This window comes from Bubalus bubalis, chromosome 10, assembly GCF_019923935.1.
Source record: "Bubalus bubalis isolate 160015118507 breed Murrah chromosome 10, NDDB_SH_1, whole genome shotgun sequence".
Taxonomy (NCBI): domain Eukaryota; kingdom Metazoa; phylum Chordata; class Mammalia; order Artiodactyla; family Bovidae; genus Bubalus; species Bubalus bubalis.
The window spans coordinates 93556051-93576273 of record NC_059166.1 but is presented as its reverse complement, the minus strand read 5'-3'; the positions used below and the strand labels follow the sequence as shown (position 1 = coordinate 93576273).

General features: G+C 40.4%; 1 long non-coding RNA gene across 1 annotated transcript; it reads right to left on the bottom strand.

The window, feature by feature from the left end:
• Positions 1–388: 388 nt before the first annotated feature.
• Positions 389–16138, bottom strand: LOC123464630. Its single transcript, XR_006639662.1, has 3 exons — positions 12211–16138; positions 10482–10650; positions 389–1561 (listed from the first exon to the last, which is right to left on the bottom strand). It is a non-coding gene; the product is annotated as an uncharacterized LOC123464630 (long non-coding RNA).
• Positions 16139–20223: the final 4085 nt, after the last annotated feature.

Genomic DNA, 20223 nt, shown 5'->3' with positions numbered 1-20223 from the left:
AAGAGTTAGACATGACTCAGAGACTAAACAACAACAACAAAAAACTGAACTACTAATAGCCTTACTGATAACATAAACAATTAACACATATTTGTATATTACATGTATTATTGTATTCTTACAATAAAAGCTTAGAGAAAAGAAAATGCTATTAAAATCATAAAAGAAAATTATTTACAGTGCTGTACTGTATTTATTGATATTGTAAATTTACATCATCTAAGATAGGGCTTGCCTGATAACTCAGTTGGTAAAGAATCCACCTGCAATGCAGGAGACCCTGGTTCAATTCCTGGGTTGGGCAGATCCACTGGAGAAGGGATAGGCTATCCATTCCAGAGTTCTTGGGCTTCCCTTGTGGCTCAGCTGGTAAAGAATCCGCCTGCAGTGAGGGTAACCTGGGTTCGATTGCTGGGTTGGGAAGATCCCCTGGAGAAGGGAAAGGCTACCCATTCCAGTATTCTGGCCTGGAGAATTCCATGGACTATGTAGTCCATGGGGTCAGAAAGAGTATAAGATAAATCATTTATCAATACTGTCAATATTGTCAATACTGTCAGTATTATCAATACTGTCAACATCAATATTGTCTTATATGATATGAAACACTGCAGATGTTACATGTATTACTAAATCCAGACATCAAAAATGAAATGCTAATGTGAAAAATCGCTGAATCGCTTCAGTAGTATCCAACTCTTTGTGACCCTATGGGCTGTAGACCCCGCCAAGCTTCTCTGTCCATGGGATTCTCCAGGCAAGAATACTGAAGTATTATTATTTACAGGTATAAAGATTCATGCACTGATAACAATGAAGCAGCAATGTTTTATGGTAGCCTCGTGTAATCGATATGACTGCTTCACAGTAGCTTAGCTTATACACTAATAAATGAAATTTCATTACAACTTTATGACAAACAGTATTATAGTCATATCCATAATACAACATTGGAAACTTGAAAAAAAAACTTAGCTGTGATGATAGGCTGATATACAGTTTTTCCAATTATGAGAGAGGCACACTGTATAGTAATGGAATTCTTTGAAAGCAGAATTATAAGGCAGTAAGAAAACTAACATATTAGTTTTATATTAAATATCACTCACCTTATGCCTATGTAAGGATGGATTATCCACTTCAGTACATGATGTGCTACACAATCAAAGACGGTGCTGATGACACAAAAATGTCTATACAGTTCTTGTTGTTCAGTCCTTAGACTTCCACATGAAGACACTCACACATATTCAACAGATGAGTCTATCAACTGTGCAATATGATGATGACTGACTACTCATTAAGTGGAAGTGGATCATCATAGAGGTCTTCGTCCTCACTGTCTTCATAACGAGTGGGCTGAGGACGAAGAGGAGGTTCTTGCTGTCTCAGGGGTGGAGGCGGAGGTGGAAGGGCAGGCTCACCCGGCACAACTTTACATAAATACATCATAATTTCTGTCTATTTTGCTTTCCACATTTCTCCAAAAATCTTTTTAAACAGTACCAATCTTTATTCCATTGTCTGCCTAGGTTTCAGTGCCCACATCACAGAAGGGCCCCTGTTGTAAAATAAGTGAAACACATCATGTTCAGACTCATGCGTGTCTGACTCTTTGCGACCCCATGGACTGTAGCCCTTCAGGCTCCTCTGTCCATGAGATTCTGCAGGCAAGAATACTGGAGTGGGTTGCCACTTCCTCCTCCAAGAGATTTTCCTGACCCAGGGATCAAACCCACATCTCCCGTGTCTCTGCATTGCAGGTAAGAGTCTTTATCCCCTGAGCCATCAGGGAAGCCCCAGGAGAAGTGAAAGACAATTTTAAATAATCAGAACCCTTCTGCCAGGTCTTCTGATGTCAGTTTGTTTTCTGGTGCTGCTTCTTGCTCATCATCTGGCACTGATTGGAAGCACTTGTCTCCATCAGGTTACCTTCTGTTAATTCCTCAGGCAGGGTGTCTCTTAGCTCTTGAATTCCTCCAAGGTGCATATCTTGATACCCTTCACACACACCTCCCCCTGCCCCTGAACTTTTCCTCCATATCCACAGTCTCCTTCATGATTGCCTTGATTGGCTCTGTCATAAATCCTGTGAAGTCATGTGCAACATCTGGACAGTTTCCTCCAGTAGGAATGTATTGTCTTGGGCATGATGGCTTTCATGGCTTTTTCTATAATAAGGATGGCATCTTCAGTGGTGTGATCCTTCCAGACTCTTACGATATTCCATTGGGGGTTCTGTTGCCCACTGTTGACAATTCTTTCCATTGAGTACCATGTGCAATGAGCTTTAAAGGTCTTTATGACCTCTTGATCTAGAGGCTGAATTAGAGTTGTATTTTGGGAGCAAGTAGATTATTTTGGCACCTTCAGTGTTGAAGTCATGGGGTTCTGGGCGGCCAGAGGCATTGCCCAATATCAAAAGGACTTAAAAGGCAGTCTCTTACTGGCAAGGTGCTTCCTGACTTCACAGACAAAGCATCAATGGAACCAATGCAGAAAAAGTGTTCTAGTCCAGGACTTTTGTCCAACCAAAAGACTAGCAGCTGGTGTTTATCTTTTCCTTTTAAGACTTAGATGTTCGCAGCTTTATAGATGAGGGCATTTCTGACCATGAACCCTACTGGATTTGCACAGAACAGTAGACTTAGGCTATCTTGTCTTGCCTTAAATCCTGGTGCTCACTCTTCTTCCTTACTAACCCATGCCCTTTATGACACTTTTTTCCCCCCCAGAATAGGGCACTTCTGTCTGCATGAAAAACCTCTTCAGGTAGATATCCTTTCCCCTCAATGACTTTGTGTGTCTGGGAGCTTATCTTCTACCTCTTGGTCAGCAGATGCTGCTTTTCCTGTTCTCTGGACATTTTTAAAGCCAAACTTCTTTCTGAAGTTATCAAACTATCCTTTGCTGGCATTAAATTCTCCAGCTTTGGCTCTTTCACCTTCCTTCTGCTCTAAGTTGTCATACAATGACTTTAAACTTTTTGAATCATAGTCTACAGGTATGCCTTTCTTATAAACCAATCTTATCTCACATAAAAGCTGCATTTTCAACACATGATAATTTCCACCCCCCTCAAAAAAATGCAAGGTTTTTGCAGCTGCTGGCATAGCTGCAGTGACAGTTGCATGAACTTCCTTTTCTTTTCTTACACTGGTCCCGTCTCTGGATTCATTTCTCTTGAAATGGTGGCAGCCGCAGCTGCAGACTTCAATCTGTGGTACATATAAAGCACTTCAACTATTTTCTTGTAATGTCATGAGTTTTCTCTGCGTATTGGGGGCACTTCCAGCATCCCTAGGGCACTTCGTGTGGGGCCCACAGTCTTATTCAAGGTCTACTCTGTTGCATGAACATGATGGAAAATACAGGAGAAATGTGAGAGATCACTTGATATTTCAATGCACAGTTTACTGAAGAGATGAACTGCTCATGTGGAGATGATCAGTGTCTCATGGCACTTTAAGCAGAGACTTCCCACACTTGAGTTTATCGTAGTAGCAACAGGACGTGGCCCCCAAATTAATTTCATGCCATTATGATTTAATAATGCCTCTGTACATTTACATGTGTGCATGTGGTGCCATGTTCAGCCTGCGATGTCTGTGTGCATTAGCTTTGATAAATTTTAAATTTTTATAATAAATTTGTTCATATTTTATCATAGTAAATGATAAAATAGACAAGTATCTATATATATATTTTATGCATACATGATGTATCTTCATTTTTATTGATATTGTCAGGCTATTTTGTTCATCTGTGAGCTTTTTCAAATTTTTGCACATCTCCAAAATTTTTTCCAGTACATTTGGGGAAAATAAGCATATAAGTGAACCTATGCAGCTCAAACTCCTGTTGTTCAAGGGCCAACTGTATGATACTTCACAGGCATGGGTGGCTGGTCTCAGGATTTGGATAATCCTGCATTTTGGTCCACAGGACATTTCATCCCAACCTTATGAGCAATCACAGGGAGCAAATCTTTTTCAAGTTTTTATCCTTCAGCCCCTAACATTCACTATTCTTTATACTAGTAGGCATTCAATATTTACCAAAATGAGTTGTTGTTCATCTTTAAAAAAAAAAAAAAAGTTACCCACATTCTGATAGACTCTACCACTATGATTTAAATCCTATCATCTAATTAAACTAAAAATTCAAAGAACATTTCATGACAACAAGAACTAATCCAACGTTTACCAGGGAAATCCAAAGTTGTCACTCTGACCTCATGATGGCCCTGCACTTAGCTCTCTGACTCTGTCCTGAACCACAGCATTTCATCATTTATGCCTGGTCCAACTTCTGCTCATTTGCACTTGCTTTCCCTTCTGCCTGGAAAGCTTTTCCACCCAGAGTTTTACATGATGGGCTGCTCTTCTGGATTTCCATCTCAGGATGGAGACATCCATAGCATGAAGAAAAGGGAGTAGTAAGACGTTCCCAGAAAAAACGCCACTAAGCATGATACCTAACGTTGAGCATGAGTGTGTGTACATGCGTAGGCCTTGTGTATTTGGGGATAGATGTGGGTAAACTAGGAATGTTCTGTCTATGCAGAGGGAAGCCCTAAGGCCTTTGAAGGCTTTGTGGGGAAAGGGATAAAGCAAAGTTGTTTGAAGAACTAAAAGTCAGTGTGGCTGAAGCTTAGAAAGCTGGGGGATAGCAGAAGAGGGGGCACAAGCCAAGCTATGAAGCTCCCTTTAGAAAAGGCTCCAAAAGGAGGGTGTGTGTGCAGCACTCATGTGCTATAGCGCTTCAGTAATAGCTTAACCTCAGACATAGACCCTTCTTCACAAGAAGACAATCGTTCTGCCCTCACTGGTATTCTCTGATGCCCCTGAACCTCAACAGAATCAATGGTGCAGGTGTGAGTCGCCTCGAGAACATTTACGTTTTCTTCAGGAAGAGTGAGCTACTATGTCCCCAGATTCAAGGGAGAGGACTGCTCACCAGCCCCTGGAACTGGTTCTCCAACCCTGAGCATGGCCTAACTTCTCCCAGCACTGCTCCTGGTGCTACCCCAGCTGGGAGACTAGGGAACTCTTCAAGTCGGCTTTGATTAGCTATCAGTACATCTCACTCATTCAACAGGAATTAAACTTGTACCAAAATATCAATAGATTAGTTCTATACAAAAAGGATCAATTATATTTCAGAGAAGCAACAGTTAGGACTGGACATGGAACAACAGACTGGTTCCAAATCGGGAAAGGAGTACATCAAGGCTGTATATTGTCACCCTGCTTATTTAACTTATATGTGGAATAATACATCATGCGAAATGCTGGGCTAGATGAAACACAAGATGGAATCAAGATTTCTGGGAGAAATATCAGTAACCTCAGATATACAGATGACACCAGCCTTATGGGAGAAAGTGAAGAAGAACTAAAGAGCCTCTTGATGAAAGTGAAAGAGGACAGTGAAACAGTTGGCTTAAAGCTCAACATTCAGAAAATTAAGATCATGGTATTCAGTCCCATCACTTCATGGCAAATAGATGGGGAAACAAGGGAAACAGTAACAGACATTATTTTGGGGGGCTCTAAAATCACTACAGATGGTGACTGCAGCCATGAAATTAAAAGACACTTGATCCTTGGAAGAAAAGCTATGACCAACCTAGACAGTATATTAAAAAGCAGAGTCATAATTTTACCAACAAAGTCTAGTCAAAGCCATGATTTTTCCAGTGGTCATGTATAGATGTGACAGTTGGACTATAAAGAAAGCTGAGTGTTGAAGAATTGATGCGTTTGAACTGTGGTGTTGGAGGAGACTCTTGAGAGTCCCTTGGACTGCAAGGAGATCAAATCAGTCAACTCTAAAGGAAATCAGTCCTGAATATTCATTGGAAGGACTGATGCTGAAGCTGAAACTCCAATACTTTGGCCACCTGATGCAAAGAACCGACTCATTGGAAAAGACCCTGATGCTTGGAAAGGTTGAAGGCAGGAGGAGAAGGAGACAACAGAGGATGAGACAGTTGTATGGCATCATCGACTCAATGGACATGAGTTTTGAGTAAGCTCTGGGAGTTGGTGATGGACAGGGAGGCCTGGCATGCTGCAGTTCATGGGGTCACAAAGAGTTGGACATGACTGAGCGACTGAACTGAACTGAACTGAAATTGCATTTTGACAAATTGAATTATGCTATTAAAGCAACCTTAGATTTTTAGAATTTCTAATAACTCATGATCATTTATTTTTAATTACTCAGATTTAGGAGCAAATTACTAGAAATCAATAACATCAGCACAGAGACTAAAGAATAGAAAGATTAGAGGATTAACTCAAGATATAGCTGAATATTATTCTGAAAAGTGTGCAAATTTCCTAATGTATTATTCAATATCTGATGGTCAGAATTTAAGTAAAATACTTCCTAGGGTAAAAGAGTAGGGACAGAATTGGAAAAAATACAAACTACATATCTGATACAGCCAAGAAGACCCCTGAGAGTACATGAAAGGAGTAAGTTTCAAAATTAAATTTTCCATATGGGCATTGCATAGTTGAAAGATTATAATTCCAAAGATAATTTTAATCTAACATGATCATTAATCAGTAAGGAATTTAATAAAATCACTCCCTTAATATGCACTTAGATATATTTTGTACAAGACATGAATACTCAATGTTGAATATCTGAATCTGCAAGTAATTCTCTGACTCACTTCAGCATACTTATGCTCAGCACAAATCTTCATTTAAAGAAACAGAGAAATAATGTTTCTATTTATTAACATCACACATCCTGCAAGTCAATATATTTCTACTCTGGGAATCATGGCTGCAAGTGCCAACGTTACATGGCATTGTGACATTTATTTACATACTGAATTGCAGGAATTTCTTTAGCTTTTACACATGCTTTCCTTTGCTGGTATAAGCATTTGCTCTTTTCAAGAGTTTAACTCTTTAGCTAAAAATACTGAATCCAAAATCCAGAAATAGTAGTTCAGTCCCTGCAAGGGAGCGTATGCTACTAACAAGCTTATGACATATTATCACAGTGTAATGTCTGATGTTTTCCAAGACACTTTTCGATAGGAGATTGCATATCTGGAGAGCTCATGCTGCCATTTTTGAAATGGGAGCTGGGAGACATTCTTATTTTACTCAGAGTTGTTAGGGTAACTGAGAGTTCATTAATTTCTCCAACCATGCAGGGCTTCAAACTGGGGATAATAAGCTCGCATTTAGTGTTTGTGCTGCTGAATCCACAATCTACTTTATTTTAATTTTCATTAAAAAGCCTCTACTCTCAAAGAACTACATCATTACATTTATATAATAATTAGACACACCATTTAGGAAAGGCAGACTGAGCATCACTTGGTAACATTAACTTCCCCACTACACTCATGCTGAGGATTTAAAAGTGCGTACTAGTGACAGGTATTCATGTATAACTGAAGAAGCCTATTCAAGAGTATTTAATTCACTAATATTTTAATAATAAGCACATCCAGAGGATGAGGTTATTTTTTTTTAATTTTATTTACTGGCTTCTTACCATTAGGAAGAGTAGTAATAAAACAGGAAAACAATCACAAACCCCCAATTTTTTCAATGCTTTAACAATTTAGTTCATGCATACAGACAGCCATAGTATACACAACCAGATACTCCTTCCATATATACTTAGAGACCTCATTTTGATTCAGAACCAGATGAAGAAAGTCTTCCACATGATTGGAGTGAGACTCTGAGACAGTTCACTGAGCCACCAAGATTTCAGTAAGTCATTTCAAAAATTAAGAGCAATTGTGTGGATCACAACAATATTCTTAAAGAGATAATCTTAAAGAGATAAGAATACCAGACCACCTTACCTGTCTCCTGAGAAATCTCTATGTGGGTCAAGAAGCAACAGTTAGCACCGGACATGGAACAACAGACTGGTTCCAAATCTGGAAACAAGTACATCAAGGCTGTATACTTTCACCTTGCTTATTTAACTTATATGCAGAGTACATCATGCAAAATGCCAGCTGGATGAATCACAAATTGGAATCAAGATTGTCGGGAGAAATATTAACAACCTCAGATATGCAGATGACACCACTCTAATGGTAGAAAGTGAAGAGGAACTAAAGAGCCTCTTGATGAGAGTTAAAGAGGAAAGTGAAAAAGCTGTCTTAAAACTCAACATTCAAAAAACCAAGATCATGGCATCTGGTTGCATCACTTCATGGCAAATAAAAGGGGAAAAAGTGGAAGCAGTGACAGATTTTATATTCTTGGGCTCCAAAATCACTGTAGATGGTGACTGAAGCCATGAAATTAAAAGACACTTGCTCCTTGGAAGAAAAGCTCTGACAAACGTGGATAGTGTGTTAAAAAGCAAAGATGTCACTTTGCTGACAAAGGCCCATATAGTCAAGGCTACGGTTTTTCCTGTAATCATCTACAGATCTGAGAGTAGGTCCATAAAGAAGGCTGAGTGCTGAAGAATTGATGCTTTCAAATTGTGGTTCTGGAGAAGACTCTTGAGAGTCTCTTAGACAGCAAGGAGATCAAACCTGTCAATCCTAAAGGAAATCAACCCTGAATATTCATTGGAAGGACTGATGCTGAAGCTCCAATACTTTCACCACCTGATGTGAAGAATTCACTCATTGGAAAAGACTCTGATGCTGTGAAGACTGAAGGCAAAAGAAGGGGGCAACAGAGGGTGAGATGGTTAGATAGCATCACCGACTCAATGGACATGAATCTGAGCAAACCTAGGGAGATAGTGAAGGACAGGGAAGCCTGGTGTGCTGCAGTCCATGTGGTTGCAAAGAGTTGGTCACAACTTAGTGACTGAACAATAACTAACTCTCTGGTTATTCTTCTAATACAGAAAAACAACTGGTATCTTTGCATTATTATTTCTAAGCCACCTCAAACTGACACCACTCAAGGAAGATTTTCTTTTCCCACTGGTCATTTAGCTACAACTTTAGTGAAAGAAAACAAGGCAATTCTGTCAGTAAATCTGTTTGGGTGCAGTTGGGTTTCAGAGACCAAGCGCTGACTCTCCGTGCAGGACTGCCTTCTGAACAGGCTCCCTTGTCACTAGAGTATTCACCCCTGGTTTTAGTTATTGTTTAATAGAGGAAAGGTTGCATATGCATAGCATTTACAGATAGCATCATTACAAAATGAAGTTCAGGTTCAAGCTGGTTCAAGCAGGTTCAATCTGAGTTTCAAGCTCAGGAAAAATAAGTATCATTTAAATGAGTTACCACTGCCACTTTTAGAACCTCATATACTTCCATTAGAAATCTCCATTTCAAGGATGCTTCAATTTTTATTCTGGAAAATCCCTTGGAGAAGGGCGTGGCTACCCACTCCAGTATTCTGGCTTGAAGAATTCCATGGACTGTACAGTCCGTGGTGTCACAGAGTCGGACACGACTGAACGACTTTCACTTCACTTCATTTCAAACATACAGTGGTTGTGATGATTGCTTTGTGTTTTTCCTTTTAACATCACAAACTTCACAGCAACACAGTTTCCATTTACCTAGCACATATGTTGACAGTGTTTTAATCTCTGTAACTGACCTACTGTGGTCCACTTCAAGAATTTTATTTTCTAGATCATATATGGTATTTTATTATGCTGATATGAACGTGGAATTTTAAATATATATCCACAAAGAAGAAAAACTACATGAAAGCAATTAGCAATAAAGAATTTAATTTATGCTAATTACTAACTTATCTTACATGCACAACTTTGTGTAGTTGTAGAAATGTAATGCTGTACATTTTTTTAAAGTCAGATACTTTTGTGAAATTAAAACAAATTGCATCCAGATCTTATTCCAAATATATATAGCACACTTTTGATACTATCTTAATGCAGCATTTTACATTGTCACCATGGAAATAGGGGGCACATAAAACAGTGAATAATAGGCATTAATTTCAGAACTAGCCAGAAGGCTTTCTGGAGGTTTGTAGTTTGTTCATAAGAGTATTTAAGAAGGCTGTACTTCTTACATATTAAAATGTTTCAACAAGTAATTACTTAAATGAAGGAAATAACCAAAGAGAGATGAGAAATGGAAAATTTAGGGGGCAGTGAGGCAAGGGAGAGGAATCTGAGCTGAAGGGAGTGAAGGTCAAAGAGCAGGGGAGGGTTCACTCATTCCTCCTGCAACCATCTCCCTGCGACACAGCTGAGTTATTCCCCCAGAGTGTTTCAAGTTTACCTATTAAAGAACAGGCCACATTTTCAACTACACATCCCAGGGCCTAGCAGATGGAAGTCCCTCCCCTCTTGCCCCTGGCTCAGAGGCATCTAATCTACTGATCTCTCAGGGCCAGTGGCCGGTATGACTTTTTTTTTCCACTTAGAAGCTTTACGTATGCAGAGAATGTGAAGGCATTTCTAAACAGATCTCTCTCCATCCCACTTAATCATGATATTCAAATAGCACTATGTCCCACTGTTTCAATAAGCACTCTTACCAACATCATCAGCTTTCCAGGTGCAGCAATGGTAAAGAATCCACCTGCCAATGCAGGAGACACAGGAGACGTGGGTTTGATTCCTGGTTCGGGAAGATCCCCTGGAGGAGGAAATTTCCAGTCCAGTAGTCTTGCCTGGAGAATCCCATGGACAAGGGAGCCTGGCAAGCTGCAGTCAATGGGGTTGCAGAGTGGGACACGACTTAGCAACTGAGCACGTACACACACATTGATGTCATCGGGGGTAGTGAACAGGTAACTAATTTCTGTATTAATGACAATATTCACGTGTAGAAGATACTGCATTTTAGAGGGCAAAGGATGCCACTTTCATCTCCTCTTAAAGTGTCTGTCTCCTTCCCACTATTTAAATGTCTCATATTAAACAAATCTGCCATAAGGCAAATACAGATTTACAAAAAGGACAAGTTAGAAATTAGATCCTTCACAGAGATCCACAAGAGGAGATTTTTAAACATCTTAGGCTGCCTTACTATATCTAGAATAGCATTTTGTATTATTTTAAAGAGATATATGCTATTACATAAAGCAAAGATAACAGCTCAGTTGCATGGAGTCAGTATCAACAAATGCCTAAAATTCTGTTCTCATCAGTTAAAACAGGAACAAATAGGTTTCTCAAATAAGAGTTAGTAGAGTCAATGTTAGTTTATTTTAGGCACTTGGTTAAACTGAAAATGACTTTATTACTTAAAGACTAAACCTATAAACAGTAAAAGAGGTTTAATCCAAATAATGTGAAAGTGAATTAACTCTTTACTCTGGCCTTTACTTTTTTCTTTTTCAAGAAATTTAGATTTATTAATAGAAATATTTGCAAATGGCTGTAAAAAGCACTTGTTTTGAAATTACAGGTAAATATAAACAGCAGGACAAAAAAAATTCCTTTTGAGACTGATTTGTGGAAATACTGTCCTAGAACACTTTTTTTCTAGAACAAAAATACTGTAATACATTCCCTCACTTTTCTTAGGAATATTTTACTTTTTTCTTTCTTCTTTTTTTCTTTTGATGTAGCAAAATCCCTATACAAACAGAGCACCTCTCCTGCTCTAATGAAAACGTAGGGATGGGTTTAAAAGTTACTGAACCTGTACCATTCTCACGCAAGGATGTGAACACGTATTCCTAGGAGAGCACAGTGTCCAGTGGAGTCAAGGAGGCCACTGCTCCTGAGGGGGCTCCTGACGTGGGCGGCAGTCGGCAGCTGCAAACATCCGACTGAAAGCCTTTCTGCAGCCTCACAGCTTCCAGTCGAGGATGTTTACAGCCGCTCACTGTCACAGGGACACTCCTTGCTGTCTGGTTACCTGAGGGTCCCTAAGACAGACAGGCGGCAATTCTGCACACCACTAAGTCTTCTCCCAAACCAGAAACGTTCTAGAGAATGTCTCAAATCCAAAGCTTCATGCATGTCTCTTATTCATCTGCCAGATTGCTATAAAATCCTCTGATAATCTAACACAATGAATGCCGATGGCATTCATCCACTACTGTTAGCGACAAGGAACACACAGGCAATGGTAGGTTTCCTTAACATGCGTGATGTAACTAAAATCTTTCTTTGAGTGAAAATGAATAAACATACAAGTTAAATCATGCTAATAAGATAAAGTACACATTTAACATTAAATACATATAGAGTCTCAATGAAAACATAAAATTTTTATTTCAAACTCTATAAATTCTGACAAAAAAAAAGACTTACGCATTGCTTTTATGTATCACCTTTGCTCTGAAATCTGCTCCTAGAGACAACCTGTACAGTCAGCTGGTTTTTGAACGAGTAAGCAATAACCAGGAGAGAAATAGAAGGAATAGAAAAGCCTGTAACAGGCGTCTATCAGTTTGTGGGTCAAAGTTTTCCCACTGGAAAAACACAGAGCCTGTCAGTTGCTGACAGGGTGACGTACATTAACTCCAGATCTGAATGTTTTGAATTCCACTCCCATTCTCTTATGAAAATAAATGAGGAAAACTGGAGGGTAGGCTCTATTAGTCACTGCTTTCCTGAAGTAATTCAAAACCCCTCCTCGCCTAGTGAGAGATTAAGTTGATACAAAGAAGTGGGTGTGCCTTTCCCCAAGATTTGTTTTTAGATGATGTTACCAGAAGGTTCTTAAGTTGCAGAAGTCTTAGTTTGTGACACCAAACCCCAAACAAAAACCAAATCCACACAAACACTGTCATGTTTAGTGAAACGAACGAACGTGAAGTGCTCCACAAGCTACTTTTTCAAAGCAAAGTGTAACTCTATCTCCTTAATGTTAAGAAAGTTAATCTTTGAGGCAGCAGGTGAAAACAAGCTGAATTATGTTGTGGCCTTTTTCTTTATTAACTAAGGACTTTGAACTATTAAAACTTCCTAGGGAACCACATCTTCTTTCAATGGGTCAAGTCACACAGGGGAACAAAGCAAACTTTATCAGTGCTGTGCGATTCTACATTCCAGAAATTCTTAGTGCTTGGCATTCATATACCACTGCTGACTAGGGCTTGAGTCGGTTCAGCAAACTCAGCTACAGCTTCCAACCTTGTGAACTTCTCACCAAGATACCCCCTTCTTATGAGCTGGTCACAAACAGACAGGCAGGATACTCTTTAATTAAAACAGATGAATACCAAGCCTCACCCTGGGAAGACATTGTAGAGCAGTAACTGTTTACAAAAAGAATATTTTTACTCCCATAAATTTTTCTCCAAGTGACAGATCCCCTACTTGCCTTGGAATCTTACTGCTTTTCAATAATAGCTTTAAATTAAAAATGCCTAGTGCAAACTAGGCAAACCACCTCACATAACAATTCAGTGAATGTTGAAAAAGATAGTAAACCTTAGCACAGCTTTGAAGATCCAGACTTTGCTCAGAGCTCTATGAATAAACATTAAAAAAAAAAAATCCTCCAAATAAAGCACGAAAGATCATAAGATCTTAGTTACAAGGATTCGTAAAGGGAAGGGCATTTAACAGGCATCAAAAGAATGCTTCACTGCCTGTATGTACAGCCTTCCTTTTTAGCAAGAGACCAACTAGAGGAAATCCATGTGAAAGGTAAAGCAGATTTATCCCCAAAAGCTGCTGAACAATTTTGCCAGTTTTAGTGAGATTCAAAGTTATTTAGTTTAAACTATGTCCTTGTTTTCTGGTTATGAAGCAGTATCGGTTCCACTTGGAATAGCAGTTCTTAAAATGAGAGGCTGGTAATAGGCTTATCAGGACAGAGTCTTCTTACTTCCCACACCTGGCCTGTCTCTTGCCCCATCCACACTCTAATTCTTTTTCAGATGAGGGGAGCGCTGAGAGCAATTGGCAAAAGCTATACAACGATTCTGCTGTACCCTCCTGGCAGAGAACCACTAATCTAGAAAGATGGAACTAAGTAAATTTGCTCAGGGCTACAATATCTTGTCACTAACTGAGAAATGTGACCAACAAAATTAATTCAAAACCACAGGCAACAGGCTGCTCTAGCCCTGTTAAGACGAGGCTCCTAAAAGTCTCCTCACCTGAAGGTGTAGCTCTGGATGTCTATACCCTGGTCATGTTTTATAGTCTCCTCATATTAGCTTATTTTAAAGATTTTTTTGATGTGGACTATTTTTAAACTCTTTATTGGATTTTTACAGTGTTTCTCTTTAATGTTTTTGGTTTTTTGGACACATGGCATGTGGGATCCTAGCTCCCTGATCAGGAATCGAACCAGTATCCCCTGCATTGGAAGTTAAAGTCTTCACCACAGGAGCACTGGGGAAGTGTTTGAAGAATTAATTCCTTCTGACGGTGGATGGTACAGCACTGCTCCTGGATAAAGTTTACAAGTTTTTCTTACCTACCCTATGTCTTTCAGTCTTGAACCCTCCTGTTGACTCTATCGTCATGAATTTTCCTAAGCTATGCATAATTAAGGATAGCTTAAAATATGACAGCCGCTCAAGCTTCCCCACCTCCCGTTCTTCCTAAACCCAATTCTCTGGATTTTGACACATCAGAGTGTTGAAGTTAAAGGCCCATCCTTGATGGTGAGAGTTCAGGCACTAAACGGCAGGGGGCGGGAGTTACCATCACTCTGTCTGTTGACTAATTGATACTAGGACTCTCCTTTGGCCATGGGAATGCAGGGGTGCATGTGGCTGGCCTGTTCCACTACACAGTGATGGTTCTGCCCCCACCTTCTCCATTCTCCCTGGTCCACCCACCCCCACTGCTCTGGTCCTGAGCATCTACAGTGCTCTCTCAGAAAGGGAGCATTCCACATCAGCGCAGGGCCCAGCATCTGGGCTCTGCAACCGCGTCCTTTCATCTGCCTCTCTAGGGCCCAAGGGCTCAGACAAGGGCATCCTGGCACTGGCCTAGCTCTTCCTTCAGAAAATCCATCTAAGACAAGAAACACAAGTGTTCTCCAGTTCCTTTTGTAGAAAGCATATGTAGAACTAATCTGATATGAAAGTAAATGTACAAACAGAATTCTGCCCTTTAAAATTCATCTTCATCTTCTATTTATACTTGATATTTAGTAGTCCACACTGCTTTTAGGCTAATTCAGAGGCTTCTAATGCTCATTATATTCCTTGCTAATAACAATGATGATGGATTTTCCGTTTCTATTTTCTTTTTGTAATTAATAGAAACACAAATCTACAGGGTCCTTGCACCTTGAAAATGGCTGAAGGCTGTAGGAATTTACTGGAAACAATTTCCCATGGATTGTGCACACATGGAAAATTAAGAAACTCAAAATTCTAGGAAGAAAAGCATTGTCTGGGATAGTACTGACCCTACAGAGTTATCAAGAGGAAAATTTCTTCTACTCCAGAAATTAATGAAATTTTTGTTCCACTGACATTCTCTAAGAATTAAGCCAGGTAAACCATGTGTACTCAAGTCTACAGCCTTAGTTTTGACACAAGCGTTGCTGTGTTCTGAGTAATGCCTATGCACAGTCGTGTTTTATGCGTGCCCTGGTATGACGAAGCATTTGCTCTCACCATCGTTGCACATGTGGTGATGCCAGCTTGGACAGCCGGAGTCACAGCTATTGCTCACTCTCCCAATCTGAAGTCTTGCTTATTGTAAGCTCTTCTGAAATCATTCATGGAGTTCAGGAGGGTGTGAGTTTGAATAAATACAAGCTAGTTAATAATTATTCAATAAAAATTGTGTTTTCATTGTAAAGTAGGTGTAAAAAATTAGTAAGTGAAGCCAACTTTTAAGAGCAGAAACAAATATCCAGATCCTTTGGGAGAAAACAATTTCATTTAGTCACCAATTCATTCATCATATATATATATATCCATTTCCTAAACTCTCATTAATTATTTTTATGAATCCATGCTTAGTTTAATATCAATACAGGTGGAGATATACACATTATTAGGTAGATAGATAATATGTACATGGATAGGTTGGTATACACACATATGCACGCATACACACATACATTTTTTTTTCTGTCAGTTAAGAGGGCCTAGAATCTATGGTTCCAGTAATAATGAGAACATCTATTTTCCAGATTTTGGTTTCCTTCTAAAAAATTTATTTTTATTGACATATAGTTGATTTACAATGCTGTGCTTTTTTCAAAATATTTCTTTTTAATTTTATTTTTATTGAAGGGTAGTTGATTAAAAATGTTGTGTTGTCATGAGAAAAACAATCCAATCAAAAAATGGGCAGAAGACCTAAACAGACATTTCTCCAAAGAAGACATCTGCTAAGTCGCTTCAGTCGTGTCCGACTCTGTGTGACCCCATAGACGGCAGCCCACGAGGCTCCCCTGTCCCTGGGATTCTCCAGGCAAGAACACTGGAGTGGGTTGCCATTTCCTTCTCCAACGCATGAAAGTGAAAAGTGAAAGTGAAGTCACTCAGTCATGTCCAACTCTTTGCAACCCCATGGACTGCAGCCTACTAGGCTCCTCCGGCCATGGGATTTTCCAGGCAAGAGCACTGGAGTGGGGTGCCATTGCTTTCTCCAAGAAGACATCCAGATGACTAATAAATATGAAAAAATGCTCACTATTGCTTATTACTGGAGAAATGAAAATCAAAACTACAAAGAGGTATCACCTCATGCTGATCAGAATGGCCATCATCAAAAAATTTATAAACAATAAATGCTGGAGACGGTGTGGAGAAACGCTGTTGGTGGGAATGCAAATTGATACAGCCACTATGGAGAACAGTATGGAGATACCTTAAAAACTTAGCAATAAAACTATCATACATCCCAGCAATCCCACTACAGAGCATATATCTTGAGAAAATCATAACTGAAAAAGACACATGTACCCCAATGTTCATTGCAGCACTATTTACAATAGTCAGAACATGGAAGCAACCTGGACGTCCACTGACAGATAAATGGATAAAGTAGTTGTGGTTCATATATGCAATGGAATACTACTTAGCCACAAAAAGGAATAAATTTGAGTCAGTTCTAGTGAGGTGGATGAACTGAGAGCTTTATACAGAGTGTGGGCTTCCTTGATAGCTCAGTTGGTAAAGAATCTACCTGCGATTCCTGGGTCAGAAAGATCTGCTGGAGACAGGAGAGACTACCCACTCCAGTATTCTTGGCTTCCTTTGTGGCTCAGCTGGTGAAGAATCCACCTGCAACGTGGGAGACCTGGGTTCGATCCCTGGGATGTAAAGATCCCCTGGAGAAGGAAAAGGCTACCCACTCCAGTATTCTGGCCAGGAGAATTCCATGGACTGTAGCGTCCACGGGCTTGCAAAGAGTAGGACATGACTGAGCGACTTTCACTAGAATGAAGTAAGTCAGAAAGAAAAATATTGTATATTAATGCATATATATATAGAGTCTAGAAAAATGGTACTGATGAACCTCTCTGCAGGGCAGGAATGGAAACTCAAAATACAGAACAGACTTATGGATACAGCGGGGAAAGGAGAGTGTGGGACAAATTGAGAGAGTAGCATTGAAATATATACATTACCATGTATAAAACAGATGGCCAATGGGGAGCCCCAGTATAGCACAGGGGGCTCAGCCTGGTGCTCGATGACAACCTAGAGGGGAGGATGGGGTGGGAGGGAGGTTCAGGAGGGAAGCGCATGTGTATACCTATGGCTGATTCACGTTGATGTATGGCAGAAACCAACACAACATTATAAAGCAATTATCCTCCAACTAAAAATAAATAAATAAAAAAAATATAGTGTGGCCAAACAGTCCTTTAAAATGGTACTGATTTCCAGTTCAGGCCAGGGTCCCCCAGAAAGGGGCTCTCCAGGCTTATCAGGGAGTTCTGGGTGGTTCTTCCTCTGTCCTGCAACCTGCCCTGACCCCCGCTCTTCTGTGTGGGCTGTGTCCTCACTAGGGAGGGGGATTCCAGAGAACCAGGGCATCCCAAATCCAGGCGAATCAGGGGCTTTCCATCCCACCCCTCCAGTCCCCGTCCCTGCCACAGTCAGCCATTTCTAGGCTGCAGCCCTCAGGCCACTGGCTGGCCCAGCACCTCCCTTTCAGGGGCTCCTGTCCCTTGGATTTCTGAGGAAGAGTATGCTCCATTCCTGTTGAAACACAAGGTCTATTTCTAAAGGGATGTCAGGTGAGTTTAAGATGCATTTCACTGTTATAATCACATGGCAGAATTCAGAATTCCAACCAATCCTGGTTTTGTGTTTGTAAATCAAATAGATTATGCAATCGTTAAAACATATTTACAAAGTTCTGCAATGATGGAGAGCATCTGCTATCCCCACAAGTTAAGGAAAAGCCAAGATAAAACTGCATGTGTGGTATACACATTATCATGTTAAAAATTCAGAATACACATATATTATTTGTTTCCCTTCTACTTTTCTGAATTTTACAAGTTTTCTTTAATGGGAGTGCTTCTAATACAATTATTTTGAAAATGCTGACTTGTTTCAGACAAAGGAATTAGTATCTCTTTCATCTCAAGAATAATGCAGACAGCACTAGACATTTCTCAAAACCAGTTTTCAATCTGGAGAAATCTTTGAAGGGACAGAAGATTGTGCAAGCCTCCTTCCTGAAGGCGGCGATTCTATCTCAGTCATGGCTGTGGCTGCTGGAGCAGTTCACAGGTGCCTGACACATGGGAGGGGATCCATATATTCTGGCTGAACGTCTGAAATGTTGGTTAGCAGAGTCTCAGAACACATTTCATTCAGAGTTAATCAGCATCTTTCTTTAGAAAAGTTTATGAGCTCCCAGCTCCTTAAAAAGTGCCTTTCTCGACTTTAAAAATGATGAAATAAGACAACAGCTAATAACTGGTCCAAGTTGACAGCCAGAGCCTCCACATGAAGCTGTGACTCTCCTCCAGGGTCTCGGGGATCTGTCTCAAGACTAGCTGGTGCTTCTGCCGAGGTAGGGAGATGGGGTCCTGGGACCCTTTGGGGGATGACCGTCCTGCACAGGCCCCTGCCCTTCATCGAGCCTGTACTCTCTGTGGATAGAATCTATCACAGCTGGTCTCCACCTCACAGAGCTCTTCTGAGAAGTGACTGAGAGCTGTGTGAGGCAGGACCATCCACATGCTAGTTATTTTCCTTTTCTCCTTCTCATTGTGGACATGTTAGGGCAGATTCATCAGAACAGTGGTCACTAATGGAAATAAACTGCTATGTCATCTGGGCCTTTAAACTCGTTACATGATCTCATTTGACCTCACTGGATACCCTTTTTCTCAACTATAATGAGAGGGTAAATCAGATCCTAAAATTCTTCTAGCCATAAAATCCTATGACTAATTCCTTCATTGCTTGAATTGATGAGGTGCAATGGGAACTGGAGTGGGGCAGGGTCGGAAGGATTTTTAAAAAAATAAACATACACAAATCATGCCGACTTCCCTTAACCAGTGTGATTTTTCTTAGTACAAAGGATCACTATTAACCCTGCCTTCATTCACCATCACTTCCTACACCCACGCACTTTAAAATAGCAGACTACAGAACGGCTGAGACGACACTGATAGACACAGCAGTTAGCAGTGACTTACGAAACTTTCTATTGTCTTAATTATCTCCAATGCTGTCTGGTATGGTGACTGGGCTATAAGTCACAGAAAAAGAGAGGCTCATATACTTTATACCGGTGGCACACGTGACAAAAATTGTCTATTCGGGGCCCAACACCAGAGCATTTCATATGGAGAGTGGGCAACTTCACCTGACATAGCTCACTGCATCTCAAAATCAAAGACACTTTCATCAGACTTTTACTGCAAGTTAATGTTTGACTCGGAGAAGGCAATGGCACTCCACTCCAGTACTCTTGCCTGGAAAATCCCATGGACAGAGGAGCCTGGTAGGCTGCAGTCCATGGGGTCGCTGAGGGTCGGACACGACTGAGCGACTTCACTTTCACTTTTCACTTACATGCACTAGAGAAGGAAATGGCAGCCAGTGTTCTTGCCTGGAGAATCCCAGGGACGGGGGAGCCTGGTGGGCTGCCGTCTATGGGGTCTCACAGAGTCGGACACGACTGAAGTGACTTAGAGGCAATGTTTGACTTACACTGTTCTGATCTAACACGGGCTTAGTTGCCATGGAAAGATTTTCCAGATTTTCAACAAAATAACTGTAAACTTGTGAGATAAAAACCATACTTGAGGGGCTTCCCTGGTCGCTTGGTGGTAAAGAATTGCCAGCCAATGCAGGAGACATGGGTTCAGTCCCTGGTCGGGGAAAATCCCACATGACACGGAGCAACCGCGCCCATGTGTCC